The following is a 10,224-nucleotide window of genomic DNA, read 5'->3' as shown; positions in this document are numbered from 1 at the left end:
AAGGAGTGAAGTCCATAGGAGGGACTTTGGAGCCAACAGGAGAGATCACTTTTGGTCGTGGGAAGTTTTCTTCCTCCATGGTAAGGGGAGAATAAAGGGAAGAGAGGTATAGATTCATTAGGCTTAGGAACTTGGTGCTGGGAAGATGAAGGAATTTCCTTCTCAAAGTTCCAGTTTTCTCAATGAAGTGTGGGTGAAGGCCATCAGCGGAACTGGGGAGGAGTAGGAGATTTGAGGGCAGGGCTTAAAATGGCCATCTGGATCGAGTAGTGAGGATCCCATCAGGGAGTGTATGCTTAGTGCTGGTCCTTCTACATCGTTCACACTTCAGCTACACTGGGTGCCTCCTCTGGTGGAGGGTTATTTACTCCGGTGGCTGAGGTCTGGAGGGAGAAGTGCTCAGTAATGAGTAAGAGTCAGCAGAGGAGGCAGCTGTCTCCCTGGCAGTCTCCTTGTCCTGGATCTGCAGTCGAAAACACTGCTAGAGATCTGTTTACAGCATTTTGCAATCCACGGAGGGCAAGAGAGGCCTCTTCTGAAAGTTTTGCTTGCTAATCTAATGTTTCCAGCTAGGCCACTGCTAAACAGAATGTTTTCTTGCGTAGTTTTGTTTTGGGCATGTGTACAGGGTGTTGTTGTTGTTGTTTTAATGTTTACTTTTGAGAGAGAGAGAGAGAGAGAGAGAGAGACAGAGTACGAGTGGGGGAGGGCAGAGAGAGATAGGGAGACACAGAATCCGAAGCAGGCTCCAGGCTCTGAGCACAGAGCCTGATGCAGGTCTCAAACTCACGGACCGTGAGATAATGACCTGAGCCGAAGTCCAATGCTTAACCGACCGAGGCAGCCAGGTGCCCCTGTACATGGTGTTTTGATGTGTACTAAATACATCAGTTGATTGCTCCTTTTGCTCCCACTCTCTGTGCTATGCTGTAATATACACTATACTATATATGTATGAATATGTATACTATAATTTATGGTATATTATAATAGTATTTCTTACTTACAATTTGTGCTTTACGTTTCTGTCTTAGATTGTAGGTATTCATTCCATGTGGAATGGATTAATCAACCAACCCAAATGTATTTATTGAATGCTTTGTGCAGGCTTGGGAGACAGGCTTTTGTAAGGAGTGTTGACAGACACTGCCCTGAGATCCCCTACAATCTGGTAGGTAAGACGTATACATATTAAGGAGATGATGTGGTAAAATACCAACGTACAGAATTTAGATTTGAATTTGAAATCTATAGAAGCTAATTATATTTATAACCTTAGGCAAAATACTTCCTTACTTCCAGGTCCTTGTTTTCCTCGTTCATAAAAAAATGGGGGCATGGATTGTTGTAAGAAATAAATAAGGCACTATAGGGAAACTGACTAGCATGGTAACTGAGCATAGTCAGAACTCAATAAGGTTGAGCCTGCCACATGAAGATATCTTGTGAGTTAATCACCACATCAAAGTGCAGACAGCTGTTCTCTCCTCTGTAAAACAGAGACCACAGCAACACCTACTTCTTAGGGTCACCATGGGAATTGTGCGATAACAATGCTAAGTTGATTACCTGTATAATTTCATTTGTTTTTCATAAGAGCCCTGTGTGGTGGGAGAATCAATGTCCATTTTACAGATGAGAAAACTAAAATACAGACAGATTAACTTTCCCAAGGTCACACAGTTAGTACGTGGTAGAATCAAGGGACAGAAACCCAGGAAGCCTTTTAACTAAATGTTAGTAATGGGAGTGGTATTAGTAGTACTGGCTGTACTGCCAATAGAAGTAGTAGAAGTAAGACCTAAAGAGAGATCACCTTGGGGGCCCCTGGGTGGCTCAGTGGATTAAGCTCTGACTCTTGATTTCAACTCACGTCATTATCTCACGGTTCGTGAATTTGAGCCCAGGGTTGGGCTCTGTGCTGACAGTGTGTGCACGCACGCTGTCTCTCTGTCTCTCTCTCAAAAACAAATAAATAAACATTTTAAAAAGAGAGAGAGAGAGAGAGAGAGGTCACTTTGATGGCAGTAGACACAAAAGACTTCTGGCTGTGGGGTCTGAGATTGGATTTTGAGAATGGCAAGATCTCTGTAGGCAGGGAGGAATGAAGGCTTCCCAGAGCAGAGGGCAATCGTCAGCCAAAGTTCACAGTCTGGGTTGCTCAGGTTTGCTCGCGGAACTCGGCCTTTTTGACCCCTGCAAAGAGTGTGTTTTATGGGGAAGCAGTGTACGATGAGGCCAGAAAAGATGGATAGAGCCTGATTTAGAGAGAAATAAATACCGAAATAAGACATTTGCCTACAAGTCTGTTGTGAACAAAGGGAGTCTTTGATTGGATGTGCCAGCCTGGAACTCGGGACAAAAGCTAGCATAGAACTAAATATTTGGGATTTGTGTGCACAAAGGTGGTAAAGATTTCAAGTCTTACACAGAGCTTTAGAGTTTGCCTAGTGCCTTCACATCCAAGGCTTTTGCTGATGTTCACAATAACCTTGTCATTGGGGTGTGCAGGTAACTAGCGCATGTGAATGCTTGCATTAAAGTGGATAACTTAATTAAAGTCACTTCCTTGTTTATAGACAAGACAATAAGGGTCAAAGATGTTAACTAACTTGCCCAAATTCACAATGCTAGTAACTGTTGGAGCTAGGACTTGAACGGTTTCTTTGCTCCTAGCTTATTCACTTTTCCACACCTTATATTGTCAGCCCAACGGTTAGTTCTGTACAATTAATTCATCCAACCAACAACTGAGGACCTACCTACCGTATGTCTCATACAGCATTATGCTACAGGGCTGCAGAGACAAATATGTGTAGTAATGCTCACAACCATTAGGGAAAATAGATTTAAAAAAACAAACCGAATCTGGCAAGTGCAGAGACAGTGGTGGGAGCACAAGTGCTACAGAGTGGGGGTACTTGGGGGAGAATGTCTTCACAAAGAAGGAAAAGTTTGAACTGAACTGCGTATCCCAAGTACACTCTCCCAGATGGTCTGTCTCCCACTTAACCCTCCCAGAATGTAGTGGAAGTGGACATGCTGGAACTGTGGGTGTGCTGGAGCCTCTCAGAGGAGAAACAGTGTGAACAAGAGATAGGAAGGAGATGGATGTGGCAGCCAGAAGACCGCACCCTTGGATCTTCCTCCAGAGAACCAGATGTGAGGATTACAGGAGCTGACAGCCTCCAGCTGCTGCCCCTCCAGGATCCATGCTGCCTTCTTGCTGAGCTGACGCTCCTCTGGTTGCTCCTGGCCAGTGTCAGAGCACAGCAAAAGTAAAAGGTATTAGAGCCAGCTCATTCTTGCCCAGCGGGGGAGTCCTCAAACAGGTACTCTTTTCTCTGGAGCTCATCAGCCTGACCAAGAAAGTTTCTCAGAGCTGCCAGGCAGCCTGGGGCGATTCCTACCCAATCCTCCTTCATTCCCCTCTCCTCTTACAGGCGTCACATCTGCATCAAGGTACCAGGTTCTCCAAAGGTACTCCCTCCGCTTGCACTGACACTCAGGGTTAGACAAGGAGAGACACCAAGGGTGAAATGCTTGGAAATGCCTTTCTTTTTATGAGTGCGGAAGGAGAATGAAAAACGCCATGGAGGTAAGAGGGCACTCCGCAGAAAGCCTTGTGACCACCATGTAAAGAGAGCGAATCTCAGGAGGATGATCCCCAGCTGGATTCTGAAGAGAAAACAGGGGTGGTGAGAACACTCGCAGCTACATTCCAGGCACAATGGTCAGTACTGGAAAAGCATTCACTGAATGAATGAACAGAAATGGAGAACACCTCAGCTATGTAAAGCCAGCAGCTGCCACAGGAAAAAAAACAAAACAAAACAAAAAAACAAATTCTCATTTGGTTTAACCCAGTAAAGGTTTGTTTTTCACTCACAGTGAGACCAGTGCTGGTCAGGAGACCCTTCCCTGTGGCTTGTCCTTATCAAGCAGGAGTTGTCCTTGATGCCAAGAAAGGCAAAGAGGGAGCTGGAGCACGGGGGTTGGGGGGTTTAAGGGTCTGCCTTAGAAGTGGCCTGCATCACTTCTCCCCACACCCCATTGGCTAGAACATAGGCACATGGCCCCTACCTCACAGGGAGGGAGGGAGGAGAAAAGAGTTGCTCCTGAGTTCCCTGGAAGAGGAAGATGGAACAAGGCTGGCTACACCACACCATGACCTCTGCCACACGGAGTACGCCCTAGTGCTTAGCAATTAAGAACTCACTACTTGCACAAGATCAATGCATGATTTTTAAAAATCTATGTCTAATTATAAATGTATTCTTTCAGTAAGTGCAAAATAGAAACACTACAAGATTTTTTAAACATCAAGTCCTAGTTTAATTAGCAGTGTTTTTTCTTTCATAGTAGTTTTGATATTAGGATTTTATAATAAGAAATACATACAGTAAAAAAAAAAAAAACTCACTATAAACCTCCAAAAACATGAGTGTGTACATGAGGGGTGGGGGCATTTAAACCCACCAAATGTTTCAGTAGTGGAAGCCGGCACTCCAGGTGCACGGAGTGGGTGAAACAGCAGAGGGCTGTAAGCAGGTAGAGATAACTCAGTGCTGCCCACTTCTCTTCTCCCTTCTGACCCCCGGGTTGAGAACGGCCCTCTCATTTCCCATACACACTCTGCATTTCCCCCTCCTGCAACTGCATGAAAAGGACCAGTTCCATTCACGGAGCTATGAGCTCTGCAAGAGGGGGGGGGGTGTGGGTACGTGCTTCAGGTCAGCGTCCCCAGCCCCTCACTCAGTGCCTGGTGCAGAGCCGCTGTCTGTTGGACGAATGAAAAATAGTCTCCACTCTGGAGATTCTGATGGAGGAATCTGGGGTGGAGAAGGGGCATCCTCCTTTTTATTAAATTTATTAATGTATTTATTGTTAATTTTAACCTTTTTTAAGCTTATTTCTTTATATGGAGAGAATGCACGCCTGGGGCAGGGGCAGAGAGAGAGGGAGAGAGAGAGAATCCCAAGCAGGCTCTGCACCACCAACGCAGAGCCCAGTGCAGGGCTTGATCCCACAACCGTGAGATTGTGACCAGAGCCAAAATCAAGAGTTGGACGCTTGACTGACTGAGCCACCCAGGCGCCCTTAAATTTATTTTTTAAAAATTGCTGTAAAATATACATAATAAGTAGTTTACCATTTTAACCATTTTTTCCATTGTAACCATTTTTAAGTCTACAGGTCTGTGGCATTGAGTACATTCACACTGTTGTTCATCCATCACAACCACTCACTCCAGAACTTTTTTCCTCTTGCAAAACTAAAACTCAAAACCCATTAAACCATAACTCTCCATTCCCCCTTTTCCCAGCCCCTGGCACCTACCATTTTACTTTCTGTCTCTATGAATTTGACTGCTCAAAGTACCACAGATAAGCAGAATCATATAGTATTTCTCAGTGTACTCAGAAATGGATGAGAATGGGGCACCTGGGTGGCTCAGTTGGTTAAGTGTCCGACTTCAGCTCAAGTCACGATCTCGTGGCTCACGAAGGTGAGCCCCGCATCGGGCTCTGTGCCGACAGCTCAGAGCCTGGATCCTGCTTCAGATTCTGTGTATCCTTCTCTTTCTACCCCTTCCCACTTTTACTCTGTCTCTCTCTCAAAAATAATAAAAACATTAACATTTTTTTTAAAGAAATAGATGAGAAATCATTAGAAGGCCAGCAAGGTGTCTGTAAGCACTCAGTCAGATGGCACCTGGCAGACTATGTCACATGGTGGGCTTGGGGGCTCCAGGGCAAGTGGAGAAAGTGGATCATGGAAATGATCCAGGATTGGAAATGGGCCAGAGGATGTGGCAGAAGGTCAAGGGAGGGGAGGGAGGCTAAATGCCAAAGAAGTGCTGAGCATTGCATACCTAAACAATTCCATGGCTTCACAGAGGTTTCTTGGTACAAATAAGGAGAGTTTCTGTCCTATACATGGACACCCTTATCTTATCTCATCAAAGCAATCACAATGCCCCCTGGAGATCAACTCTATGCCTAGACTGATGGTCTTTCTAGCCCGTGGAAACTTGCCTTATAAATCAAGGTCTTCCAGATTGCACTCAGGAACCAGAATTCTTCCTTGCACCTGCCTCATTGTTCTGTCACTGCAGCAGCCAGCCCAGTCCAGGGCCACGAGGAACAGATTTCTAAGACCTCAGGGAGACCCCTAATGAGTCTAGGTAAGCCTGGAAGTTCCAGAAAGCCTTGCCCTTCCTACTTTACTATGACAGCTGTGGGCTGCAGTGACAATGTCTCCAATGATCTCATTTTGAGCTCATCTTTGTAAAAAGGAAAAAAAAAATTAGACGTTTTCTAAGCAATTGTACTGAAAAATTCATTCCCATCCTCCTCCCTTCCTCCTAGATGACCCAATCTATCTTTTTGATCTGGAACTTTCTTTATCTGGAATCTATGGCAAATACAAAGCTTTTTTCATATTTCCCTCTGATGCCCCCGTTTACCCCTAAGTCTTTGTTGGCATTGTTCCATCGCTTTTCATTGCTCTGTGGGTCTCAGCTTCATCCCTGTGTAATTGCTCAGACTGCCTCCTGCTTGCTCTGAGAGATCTGTCAGTTGCTGCCTGCTGCTTGCTGTCTGTTATCTTTTACTTGCTCCACTGGGCTTTTGGCTGCCCTCTGGACATTGCTGCTGTTCTAGGACTAGATATAGATCTGTTTGTTTTTCTAAGTAGCCTCTTACGCTAGCATTTTGCTGTCCAGATTTTATTGCCTTTCTTTCTTCTTTTTTCTTTCTTTCTTTCTTTCTTTCTTTCTTTCTTTCTTTCTTTCCTTCCTTCTTTCTTTCTTTCTCTTCCTTCCTTCCTTCCTTCCTTCCTTCCTTCCTTCCTTCCTTCCTTTTCTTTCTTCTTTCTTTCTTTCTTTCTTTCTTTCTTTCTTTCTTTCTTTCTTCTTTCTTTCTTTCTTTCTTCTCTCTCCTTGTCTACTTCCTGTTGAGACCAGGCATGTTAGAGGCACTCCAGAAAGCAGGCAGCCTAGGGAAACCACCATCCTCCTGGAGTCCTTGGAAGTGTCCAAAGTGACAGTGTCCTTCAATTACAAGTGTGCAGGCAGCCTGGCAAGTGGCCTGCTGACTCGGGGACAACCCAGTCCTCAGAGGATATGGAGGGAATTAACTTTGTTTAATAAATAGAATAGCCTGACAAAATTAACTATAAAGATGTGGGGCTGGGAATTGAAAAAGATGCAAAAGGAAGTGTCTTCTTGTTCTTTCTTTGGTGTGCACCAGGGCAACATTTTCGTGTGCCATGTGTCTTCTAACTGATAATGTGAAGTGAGGCTACTCCAGGCTCTTCTTGGAAAGGCCCGGGACCCTCCCAGCTCCTATTCCAGCCTCCTCCCACCTCATTCCAGCTTCTGCAGAGCTGCTGACCTTTATACTTTCTGTTTACCTCTAGAAACTGGTGTTGGCCCCTGGCTTCCTGTGTTTGTACTGCTAGCACTCCCTGGGGATCCAGGCTGTTTCAGTTCTTGGCTGCCCCAGGCGGAACACCCCACACTAGTTTTGGTCCCATTTTGTACCAACTCTAGACACTACAGTCTGGCTTCTTCTCTCCATCCAGGCCTTCAGAGGCTGTCCAGTTTGGGGGATGGAGGGGTGGTGGCACATATGTCACAATGAGTGTCTGAAGAATTCTTGTCCCTGGGTGGTAGAAATGTGAGAAGAAATGATCTTCAAGAAAGGAACAGAAAGTGGTTCAGAATAAGTTCTTTGCAATCTGAGTAAAAGAAATCTGGGGGTGGGGCACCTGGATGGCTCAGTCAGTTGAGCGTCCGACTTCGGCTTAGGTCATGCATGATCTCACAGTTGGTGAGTTTGGGCCCTGCATCAGGCTCTGTGCTGACAGCTCAGAGCCTGGAGCCTGCTTCCGGTTCTGTGTCCCCTTCTCTCTCTGCCCCTTCCCCACACGTGCTCTGTCTCTTTCTGCCTCTCAAAAATAAAGAAAACTAATAAAAAATTTTTTTTAAATAAATAAATAAGATATCTTGGGGGGAAATGAGAGCATCAGTCAAATGGTTAAGAATATCATGAATCTAAAACTGGTAAAAGTCTTAAGAATTGGGGGGAAAATATTGAGTTAGATATTGGCATTGAACATAAGAATCTGTGTAAGAATCCGATCTTATAAAATGCGGTAACAATAATCCAGATCACCAATTCGCAGCTGGCTGAAACTATTCAAGGTAAATACCACTCCATGATCAAAAGAGTGAGAATAGCTGGCCTATTTTTTCATTGCTTCACTGACCTATTTTAGAGACATTCTGAATACCACCCAAGTGCCTGCCTGGTGGTAGATGCCATGGAAGATAAAAAGAACTATAACACATAGTGCATGCCCTGCAGATAGTTAAACACATAAAAAGTGAAGTTAGGGTAAAGAAACAAAAGGTGCTACAAGAGAAAATGTTGAAGTACCAAGTAAATAAGTACTATGTGTCCTCATGAGGAAGCATCCCTGGGGGCTAGAGGCAATCACAAAGCATTCATGGAGAAGGTAGACCTCAAGGGACCTTGATGACTAGGTAAGATTGTAAAGGAAAAGAGGAATCATGCTTAGTGATGGTTCACTGAGTTCTCGTTATATACGACCGACTGTGGAAGAGCTGTCTCAAGTTGAAATCAACAAAGGACATCTTTGTTGTTTTCCCAATGAGAGAAAATAAGAAGATTCAATGACAAATGTCTGGTTTCTGGTTGTTGAGTCATTGTGTGTTTCAGATGCTGTATAGTATCTTTATCATGGTACCTATCTGGAAGGTATATTCTGTGACCTAGAGAAAAATATAGGTTTAGGATGCATTCACCTTCCAAAACAAAAGCTTGATAATGGTGGCTTAATCAATGAAGAAGCTTAATTATCTCACAAAACACGAAGTCCATGGTTACTATAACTACGCGCATATATCCTGGGGGGGGGAGGGGGAAGGGCAAGATATTATTTCCTTTACCCTGTTTTTTGCATGCCCTCAGGCTAATTTCCCCATAGTCACAAGATGGCGACTGCAATTTGCACAGCAATGCATGAAGAAAGGGTGAGAGCCAAGGACATTCTCCTCCTGAGGCTGTCTTCCCATCTAAGAAGAAACATCTTTGACAAGCTCTCCAGCAGCTTTTCCCTGAAGTCTCATTGGCCAGAACTGAATCATATGCTTACCTCTAGCGAATTACTGGCAAAGATTTAAGCCCTTCATGAGTCATCCCCTCAGTCTGGGGTAGACGGCCAGCTTCCATGAGGTCAAGGGATCTCTACTCACTTTCTGAATAAAACCAGAGTTCTCTTTGGCAGAGGAGAGAATGGGGATGATGGATGAGGAGACAGTGAACAGTGTCTTGCCACATTCACCAGTGCTAAAGGTCCCTGTCCATGTGGCTTCTCCAGTGGCTACAGCCAGCTTCTTCCTTTGCTATAACCAGCCTCTGACCTTAGTCTTCATTTACAACTCTGATTTTTTCCCCCAATTCTTGAAAATTATTATTCTTGCAAAATGAATCTGACTTATGCAAGAGAGGTAACTGAAAACTCCAGTCAGTAAACCCTTATTCAGAAAAAAACCCCTGTCTATACTCTATAAAATTGGTGAATGAATGTACTTTTATAGGTTTTAAGTTTTTTTTAATATAAAATTTATTGTCAAATTGGTTTCCATACAACACCCAGTGCTCATCCCAACAGATGCCCTCCTCAATGCCCATCACCCACTTTCCCCTCCCTCCCACCCCCCATCAACCCTCAGTTTATTCTCAGCTTTTAAGAGTCTCTTATGTTTTGCTTCCTTCCTTCTCTGTAACTTTTTTTCCCCCCTTCCTCTCACCCATGGTCTTCTGTTAAGTTTCTCAGGATCCACATAAGAGTGAAAACATATGGTATCTGTCTTTCTCTGTATGGCTTATTTCACTTAGCATCACACTCTCCAGTTCCATCCATGTTGCTACAAAAGGCCATATTTCATTTTTTCTCATTGCCACGTAGTATTCCATTGTGTATATAAACCACAATTTCTTTATCCATTCATCAGTTGATGGACATTTAGGCTCTTTCCATAATTTGGCTATTGTTGAGAGTGCTGCTATAAACATTGGGGTACAAGTGCCCCTATGCATCAGCACTCCTGTAGCCCTTGGGTCAATTCCTAGCACTGCTATTGCTGGGTCATAGGGTAGATCTATTTTTAATTTTTTGAGGAAACTCCACACT

The sequence above is a fragment of the Panthera tigris genome, chromosome C1 (assembly GCF_018350195.1).
Source record: "Panthera tigris isolate Pti1 chromosome C1, P.tigris_Pti1_mat1.1, whole genome shotgun sequence".
NCBI lineage: Eukaryota > Metazoa > Chordata > Mammalia > Carnivora > Felidae > Panthera > Panthera tigris.
This window is presented reverse-complemented; position numbering follows the sequence as displayed.